This window comes from Pongo pygmaeus, chromosome 21 (genome assembly GCF_028885625.2).
Source record: "Pongo pygmaeus isolate AG05252 chromosome 21, NHGRI_mPonPyg2-v2.0_pri, whole genome shotgun sequence".
In the NCBI taxonomy this organism is placed as follows: Eukaryota; Metazoa; Chordata; class Mammalia; order Primates; family Hominidae; genus Pongo; species Pongo pygmaeus.
In genome coordinates this window covers 36,362,274-36,371,978 of record NC_072394.2, presented here as the reverse complement: position 1 = coordinate 36,371,978, position 9,705 = coordinate 36,362,274, and positions in this window count along the sequence as shown.

The following is a 9,705-nucleotide window of genomic DNA, read 5'->3' as shown; positions in this document are numbered from 1 at the left end:
ACATTCATCAGAAGGTGATGAGTGGTCTGGAGAAGACTCAAGCCGACGAGGGAGCTGCAATGTTTAAAAGGGTGATCATGGGGCCAGGTGCGGTGGCTCACACCTGTAATCCCAGCGCTTTGGGAGGCCGAGGTGGGAGGAACGCTTGAGCTCAAGAGTTTGAGATCAGCCTGGGCAACATAGCAAGACCTCCTATCTACTAAAAATCAAAAATTTAGTTAGGCATGGTGCTGCGTGCCTGTAGTCCCAGCTACTTGAGAGGTTTGAGATGGGAGGATGGTTTGAGATAGAGACTGCAGTGAGCACCACTGCACTCCACTGCACTCCAGCCTGGATGATAGAGCAAGACCCCAACTCAAAACAAAAAATTTAATTAAACAAGAAAATGTAACAATGATCAGGGAAGGGTTCTGTGAGGGCAGCGTTTGAGCCCTCACAAGGAAAGTGAGGATCGAGCCAAGAGCCATCTCAGGGAGGAGCTTGGTAGCAAGTACTGCTCATGGGCACTCCCGGTCTTCCCGGCCTTCCCTGGCTCCACAGATTTGGCCACTGGTTCCAGCTTAGTTGCCGCTGCTCTGTGGCCAGCTCTGTGTGGGCTCTCACTGATCTCATGCCTGGGCCGCCTGCCCTTGCCTCCTGCTCCGGAGATTCCCTATTGACACTGAGGTGGGAGATGACCTGGGACCTGCTGGGAGCCCATGCCTGAGCTACTAGGAAAGTGAGGGGGTTAATGCCGGTGTTAGTCCATTTTCACACTGCTATAAAGAACTACCCAAGAATTTCTTTGTAATTTACAAGAAAAGAGGTTTAATTGACTCACAATTCCACAGGCTTAAAAGAAAGCATGACTGGAAGGCCTCAGGAAACTTACAATCATGGCGGAAGGGCGAAGGAGAAGCAAGTACCTTCCTCACATGGTGACAGGAGACAGACAGTGAAGGGGGAAGCGTCACACACTTTTAAATCATCAGATCTCACAGCGTCACACACTTTTAAATCATCAGATCTCACAGCGTCACACACTTTTAAACCATCAGATCTCACAGCGTCACACACTTTTAAATCATCAGATCTCACAGCGTCACATACATTTAAATCATCAGATCTCACAGCGTCACACACTTTTAAATCATCAGATCTCACAGCGTCACACACTTTTAAACCATCAGATCTCACAGCGTCACACACTTTTAAACCATCAGATCTCACAGCGTCACACACTTTTAAATCATCAGATCTCACAGCGTCACATACATTTAAATCATCAGATCTCACAGCGTCACACACTTTTAAATCATCAGATCTCACAGCGTCACACACTTTTAAACCATCAGATCTCACAATAACTCACTCTCATCATAACCATGATGAGAACAGCAAGGGAGAAATCTGCCCCCACAATCCAATCACCTCCCACCAGGTCCCTCCTCCAATTCAACATAAGGTTTGAGTGGGGGCACAAATCCAAACCATATCAATGCCCCACTAGTGAACATTTACCTAGTGGGAGCAGAAGTAGGTGGATGAATTCCTTTCCTTTCCCTTTGTTCCTTTGGGTGGATTGTCCTGAGCTGGCTTTTTTCATGTGGTCGCACAGAAGACATTTCCAGGAGATGGAGCAATCAGTCATGCTCTATGCCAAGTGGTGACCTGGTTGGTGGTGCACCCTTGTATTGGCTCGTCCTCCTTCCTTGGGATTACACACCAAGTAAACACAGACGTAATAAACATAAGCTGGCCCGGCGCAGTGGTTCATGCCTGTAATCCCAGCACTTCAGGAGGCCGAGGCAGGTGGATCACTTGAGGTCAGGAGCTCAAGACCAGCCTGGCCAACATGGTGAAACCCCAGCTCTACTAAAAATACAAAAATTAGCCAGGTATGGTGGCACACACCTGTAATCCCAGCTACTCAGGAGGCTGAGGTGGGAGAATCGCTTGAACCTGGGAGGCAGAGGTTGCAGTGAGCCAAGATCACGCCACTGCACTCCAGCCTGGGCAACACAGTGAGACTCAATCTCAAAAAAAAAAAGAAAAAAAAAAACAAACCACGAGCTTTCTTCTGGCTCTGCTTTCTGGGGAACCCAGGCTCTGGCAAGTGTTCTAGGCAGGGAAACAGGAAGTGCAAAAGCCCTGAGGTAGGAGCAAGATTAGTGTGGCAGAGGAACAGCAGGAAGCCTGGTGGCTGAGGCAGTGGGAGAAGGACTGTGGTAGGTGAGGAGACCACTAAGGTGCCTCTGAAACTTTCATGTGCATTATGAATCACCTGGGGATCTTGTTAAAATGCAGGCTCTGATTCAGGTCTGGGGTGGATCTGAGATTCTGCCTTTTTTTTTTTTTTTTTTAATTTTAGAGATAGATCTCACTCTGTCACCCAGGCTGGGGTGCAGTGGTGCAATCATAGCTCACTGCAGCCTTGAACTCCTGGCGATCCTCCTGCCTTAGCCTCCCAAGTAGCTGGGACTACAGGTGCATGCCACCATGCCTGGATACTGCATTCCTAACCAGTTCTCAGATGACATTGATACTGCTGGCCGATGGACCGCACTTTGAGTAGAAAAGGTATCAGCTATAGTAGGTTCTATGGCTTTTACCCTGAATGAGATGAGAGCCAACGGAGGGTTTGGATGGATAAATGACATGATCTGATATACATTTTTAAAGGATATCAGGCCCGATGTGGTGGTGCACGCCTGTAATCCCAGCACTTTGGGAGGCTGAGGTCAGGAGTTCAAGACCAGCCTGACTAACTCCTGAGGTCAGGAGTTCAAGACCAGCCTGACTAACATGGTGAAACTCCATCTCTACTAAACACAAAAAATTAGCTAGGCGTGGTGGCGCATGCCTGTAATCCCAATGACTTGGGAGGCTGAGGCGGGAGAATCGCTTGAACCCAGGAGGTGGGGAGGTTGCAGTGAGCCAAGATTGCACCATTGCACTCCAGCCTGGGCAACAGGAGCAAAACTCCATCTCAAAGAAAAAAAAAAAAAAAAAGATACCACTGTCTGCTGGGAGGAAAATAGGTGGGGAATGGGGGTGGTGAGCTTAGAAACAGGAAGGTCAGTTAGGAGGATCTGGCAATAATCCAGGTGAGAAATGCCCTAGGAGTCATTAAGATTTTATCTAAAAGTTTCAGTCTTTTCAATTTAGTATTTATAACTATTTCCCAAAATACAGGACACACATCATTGGTGGTATATGAGCTCCTAAATTTTAGGTATGACACAAAGTAACCATGTTTTATTTTTACGGTTATGTGTTTATTACAAGTATTTTTGCTTTTCATTTTTAGTGATGATACACAGTTATCTTTTAAAATAAAAGTTTTTAAGTTTATGAAATATGTATTGATTTAAAGTGAAATGCTAAGTAAATTAACAGTGGTGATACAAACATGGCAAACGTGAAGGTGTCTCCCAAATGCCTGAGGTCTAGGAAACGCTGACTTTAAAATAAATAAAATTAGGCTGGGTGTGGTGGCTTATGCCTGTAATCCCAGAATTTTGGGAGGCTGAGGCAGGCAGATCACTTGAGGTCAGGAGTTCAAGACCAGCCTGGCCAACACGGTGAAACCCTGTCTCCACTAAAACACAAAAATTAGCCAGCCTTGGTGGTGTGCACCTGTAATCCCAGCTACTTGGGAGGCTGAGGCAGGAGAATTGATTGAACCTGGGAGGCGGGGGTTGCAGTGAGCCAAGATCTATAGCAGGGGTTGCAGTGTGCCACTGCACTCCAGCCTGGGCAACAGAGCAAGAGTACGTCTCAAATAAATAAATAAAGTAAAATGAAATACATAAAATCGTTACTGGTTATTTATTTTTTTAATTTCTTTTTTTTTTAAATTCATGATCCTGCTCCTTCTATAAGGTGGTTATTTATTTCTTAGGGTAATTTTTTTCTTGAAGAACCCGTCTTGAATTATCTAATAAAAAAACAGTGAGAAAATGGGAACTCAAATCTAAGACAGGGTTTGTGAGCCACCTTTTAAAAATGCACCCAAGTGTAATAAACACTTCTCACAAAGTCATTGTCCAAAAGGACAGCCCTTGAGTAATAGGAGGCACGGTTGAAAGAGTCACCCCGTGGTGGCTGATCTGAGAGGAATGAGCTGGACTCCAGTTAAGGCAGTTGTCCTCAAGCCTGGCAGGGCATAGTCATCGCTTTAAAAAAAGAAAAAAAAAAAAAACCCAGGCCCCACCCCAGGTCAATCACATCAGCATCTCTGAGGGCAGGATCTGGCACCTGTGTGCTTTGAAAGCTCCCAGGTGATTCCATGCCTGTCTGTCCTCTTGTTCCTCCTTGGTACGGGGGAGAGGGTATGGCTTTTGGGACAATACAGACCTGGGTTCAAATCTTTCCACTTGCATGCTGTGTGATCTTGAACTATTTATTTGACTGAATTTCCAAAATGCACGCAGCTCATCTGTACAATAAGAATCGTCATACCCGACCCACCCCCCCAGCTTAGGGTAGCTGTGACAATTCAATGACACAAGATTTGTCATGTGCCTACAAACAACATGCCAAACAACAGGGGTTCGGTACACTCTCGTCCCCTCCTTTCCTCAGTGACACTCCTCCACCCAGACGCTGGCACAGAATGAGTGTCTGGTAGTAGGACTTCAGCTCCCATGAGGGATCACAGAGTAAAGGTCTGAGCTGATTATTTTGGGGGACTAACAATACCTATGAATCAAATCCTTAATTCATTGTTTTCTATTTTTAATTAATATTTAATTAGGTCAGTAAAATGGAACCATTCTTTAAAAAAAAATTATGAACAGAGCACAAATGTTCTTTGCCTGCCTCCTGCAATCCTGGTCCATGGCCCCTTTCCAAATATTGAACTTGGCATGTGCCTTCCAGATCTTTCAAAAATATATTCATGCATTTTATAGGAACCCATAGAAAATATATAATATTGTTTTGTATATTTTAGTAAATAAGTGGATTTTTTACCGTATATATCATTATGCAGCTTTTCTTTATGCAACAGTGTATTTGCAAGACTTACTCATGTTACATATGCCTGAGTTCATTCCTTTTAGCTCCTTGATAATGTTCTATCATAAGAATTACCATAATTTATGTAATTATTTTCCTCTTGATAGAGAGATTCTTTCCAACTTCTTAACATCACAATCACAGCTACCGAGGACATCCTTGTATTTACCTCCACATACTCATCTGTATTTTTAACCTTTAAAATTACTCTTTATTCGCTCTACAGTGGAATGAACAGTGGATTGGGGGTCCATGCACTTTGACCTGGTTGCCTGGCTCCTCTGAATCCTAGGATCTCCATCCTTGGCACAGATCTTTGCTCCTTTTCCACCACGATTCTCTTACCTTAACCACTGCAGCTGCCTTGTCACTGAGCTCCCCATCTCTGGCCAGGTCTCTGGTTCCTCCCAGTCCTCACCTAACATCAACCACCACGTCATTCTGCTTAAAATCCTCCATTGGCTGTAGAGCCTGGCTCCAGTGAAGGCAAAACCTGCCTGGGTGAAGCACAGAGGCCCAGGGCTGGGGAGCAGGGGGTCAGAGGGCAGGCAACAGCATTGAGAAGGGCCACAGGGGACAGCACAAAATCAACCTGCCTGGAGAATTCCCTGCTGACCACTCAAATACCCCACCCCATGAAGGCTACCGGGGCATAGCTGCCACTCCCACCTCCTGAACTCGCCTGGGACTGTGTCCTGCTACTATTTCACACTCTGCACACCGACTTTTAGCATGTTATCTTCCTGCTGGACTCTCCTCGGGCCTGTGAACTCCTCAGAGGCCAGGAGTGTGTCTCTGAATCCTCAGCAGCCAATACAGGGCTTGGCTTAACTAGCAGGTGCAACTCCATGTTTGTTGAACAATGGCATGAGCTTCCGCTTGAAGCTTGGTGGGCAGAGCAGCCCTGACAGGTGGTCAGAAGCAGGAGGCCCCACGTGGGTGTCAACTGGGGATCCTGAAGTTGGCCAAGTATAGTTTGCAGCATCCAAAATGGCAGAGGGGAGCCAGACTCTGGTCCTAGCTGGGCTGGAGTCTCATTTACCTATTGCTATTTAATACGCTACTCCACTCCAAACCTCAGTGGCTTAAAATGATGATGTGTTATTGTATTAGTCACGGTTCTCTAGAGGGTCAGAACAAATAGGATATACATATATTCCTTTCTCTTTCTTTTTGGGACAGAGTTTCACTCTTGTTGCCCAGGCTGGAGGGCAATGGCTCCATCTCAGCTCACCGCAACCTCCGGCCTCCCAGGTTCAAGCAATTCTCCTGCCTCGGGCTCCCGAGTAGCTGGGAGGCATGCGCCACCACACCCGGCTAATTTTGTATTTTTAGTAGAGACTGGGTTTCTCCGTGTTGGTCAGGCTGGTCTCAACCTCTCGACCTCAGGTTATTCACCTGCCTCGGCCTCCCAAAGTGCTGGGATTACAGGCATGAGCCACCGGGCCTGGCCTTCATTACAGTTATTTCTTATGGTTCTAAGGGATGTCCAGACACAGATGGGAAGTTCTACTCCATAAGGCATTTTTGGGGATCACTCCCACATTCAGCTGGAGCTGGAACATTTAAGACACACATAGAAAGTTTCTGGCCCCTTCCCTATCCAGGGGCTCATCCCTGAACCTCAGCCTTAAATGGCTCCTCCCATTGCCCTGCCTCTGTGTTCCTTCTTCTACCCTCTCTTCGTGGTGGCCTTGGTTGTCAGGGAGTACTTGGACCAGCTGGGCCCTGGCTGGGCCTCTCTCCAGAAGGTTAGTTGGATTTCTTTTTCAGTGGCTCAGGGCTCCAAGAGAACAGAAGCTTCTAGGCCTCTTACAAGCCAGGCATGGAACCGGCACAAGTGAAAGCAGGTCACAAGGCCAGCCCAGATTCTAGGGAGGAGAAATAGTGCCACCTCTTGACGGGAGCCTGCGTGTCCAGGGACGGGAGGCATTATTGGCGGCCATCTTTGGAGGCATTTCCCTCAGCTGGGAAAGGAAGCCTGAACGCTTGTTTTCCAGGTGCCAGCCTTTATCGTCACCTTTATCTAGGTCTTAGGTGGGGTATTGGTAGGAGGAGGACAGGTGGTTGGTAATCCTGTGGAAGTGGCCCAGCATTTGTAGGGAAAAATCCAGAGTTGTTAAGAATTGCCTAGGCCAATTGCGGTGGCTAACACCTGTAATCCCAGCACTTTGGGAGGCCGAGGTGGGCGGATCACTTGAGGTCAGGAGTTTGAGACAAGCCTGGCCAACATGGTGAAACCCCATCTCTACTAAAAATACAAAAAAAAAAAAATTAGCCGGGCGTGGTGATGGGTGCCTGTAATCCCAGCTACTCGATTCTCTAGCTGATGCAGGAGAATCACTTGAACCTGGGAGGTGGAGGTTGCAGTGAGCCGAGGTTGCACCACTGCACTCCAGCCTGGGCTACAGAATGAGACTCCAATCTCAAAAAAAAAAAAAAAAAAAAAAAAAAAAATTGCCAAGGCCATCAAAAAGAGGAGGTAGATGAAGGGAACATAGAGGCAGGACAACGGTAGGAGGGGTCAAGGCTGGGGTTCAGGGCTAAGCCTCTGGCTGGGGCAGGGGCCAGAATCCTCCTGCCTGTGTCGAAGATGACCATCATGTCAGGCTGAACAACCATAATCTGATTTCAGCAAGAAGAGGGGAGAAGAAGCATCCAGATGTTGCCCACCACTCTAATATGTCAAAGAGACCACAGGTCTCACCCCTCCCCACCCACCTGGGCTAGCACTGAACCCCTCACCCACTGGAATCATTCCTAAGCCCATCCCATCCCCATGCCCAGTTATGGACAAGACAGTTTCCTTATATATATATATATTTTTTATTTTTTTTGAGACAGAGTTTCACTCTTGTTGCCCAGGCTGGAGTGCAGTGGCAGGATCTCGGCTCACCACAACCTCTGCCTCCCGGGTTCAAGCGATTCTCCTGCCTCAGCTTCCCGAAGTAGCTGGGATTACAGGCATGCACCACTATGCCCGGCTAATTTTGAATTTTTAGTAGAGACGGGGTTTCTCCCTGTTGGTCAGGCTGGTCTTGAACTCCCGACCTCAAGTAATCCACCCGCCTCGGCCTCCCAAAGTGCTAGGACTACAGGCGTTAGCCACCGTGCCCAGCCCAGTTTCCTTGTATTTCAATTGCCACCAGTAATAGACTAAGAATATCTGTCCAGTCTCTCCTGCTAATAAATATTTGAACAGCGGTTTTTAATTTTTCTTACCCTTCATGATGGAGATTAATTGCTATTTTACGTTACACTCAACTTCTATTAGTTTGGGATTTACTTCCTCAGTGATACCACAAGCACTGGGCTTGAATAAAACATTTTAACCTAGACAAGCTCATTAAATTCTTGAAGGTGAGCGGACAGAAAGCGGGAAGAACTGGCCCCAGTTTTGCAGTTTTGAGGGCATCAATTTAAATCCATCAGGCGAGTGCCAAACAGTTTTGGGGTTGGGACATGCTCGATGAGGAAGGATGGAGGTTACTGAAGGACAGTCCTGTTCAGTCCTGCTGCGTCTCAGGCCACCAGAACCAGCCCTTCCCCAGAGTCAGCCCCACCGCACCTGGCTTCACCCTCAAAGTGTCTAGAGCCTTGGTGCCAAAGAGTTCACCCTGACCCAAATAGGACTGTTGAATCCTATTTTTTAGGGTCCAATTTTACTCCTTGGACCTGAGAGTCCTGCTGAGAGGGGTAAAGTTTTCTCACCTGTAAACAGGAGTGGTCATGCCCATTATCATGTTCACCATCATTATTGTCATAAATATCATGCTACCCCTAGACCCAAGGGTTGGACCCTGCTAACACCTGGGGTGCACCCCCACTTGTGACTATAGCACCCTGTATTATTAAGAACCCCTCTAGTCTTGAAGCCAGCCAACCCAACCACTCCTCTCTGACTCCAGACCCTGCTGGCTCCATTGCTTCCTCTCTCCTGCCTACAAGGATTATGATCATACTCCAATTTTTTTTTTTTTTTTTTTTGAGGCAGAGTCTTGCTCTGTTGCCCAGGTTGGAGTGCAGTGACATGATCTCGGCTCATTGTAACCTCCGCCTCCTGGGTTCAAGTGATTCTCGTGCCTCAGCCTCCCGAGTAACTGGGATTACAGGCACCTGCCACCACGCCTGGCTAATTTTTGTATTTTTACTAGAGACGGGGTTTTGCCATGTTGGTCAGGCTGCTCTCAAACTCCTCACCTCAGGTGATCCACCTGCCTCACCCTCCCAAAGTGCTGGGATTACAGGCGTGAGCCACCACGACTGGGCCAATACTATTTTAAGACCAAAAAATCTAAGAAGTTTCATAGAGTTATAGAATCAGGTGTCTGTAAGCTATTCTTAGCTTCCCAAAAGACTCCTAACTTCTAGATCAGGGGTGTCCAATTTTTGGCTTCCCTGGGCCACATTGGAAGAAGAAGAATTGTCTTGGGCCACATGTAAAATACACTAACGGTAGCTGAAGAGCTTATATAATTTATATATCACAAAAAAAGTCTCATAACATCTTAAGAAAGTTGGGCCACATTCAAAGCTGTCCTGGGGTTGCTTGCACCCCACAGGTTGGACAAAATTATTCTAGATCTTAACCTCTGGTGTTAATCATTTGACGACTTTCAATTATGCCGAGAATGAGAAAACATACTTGAAGTCATAACCAGAAGCAACTATGGAAGAGGTTGGTATTTAACACTGGTCATTAGT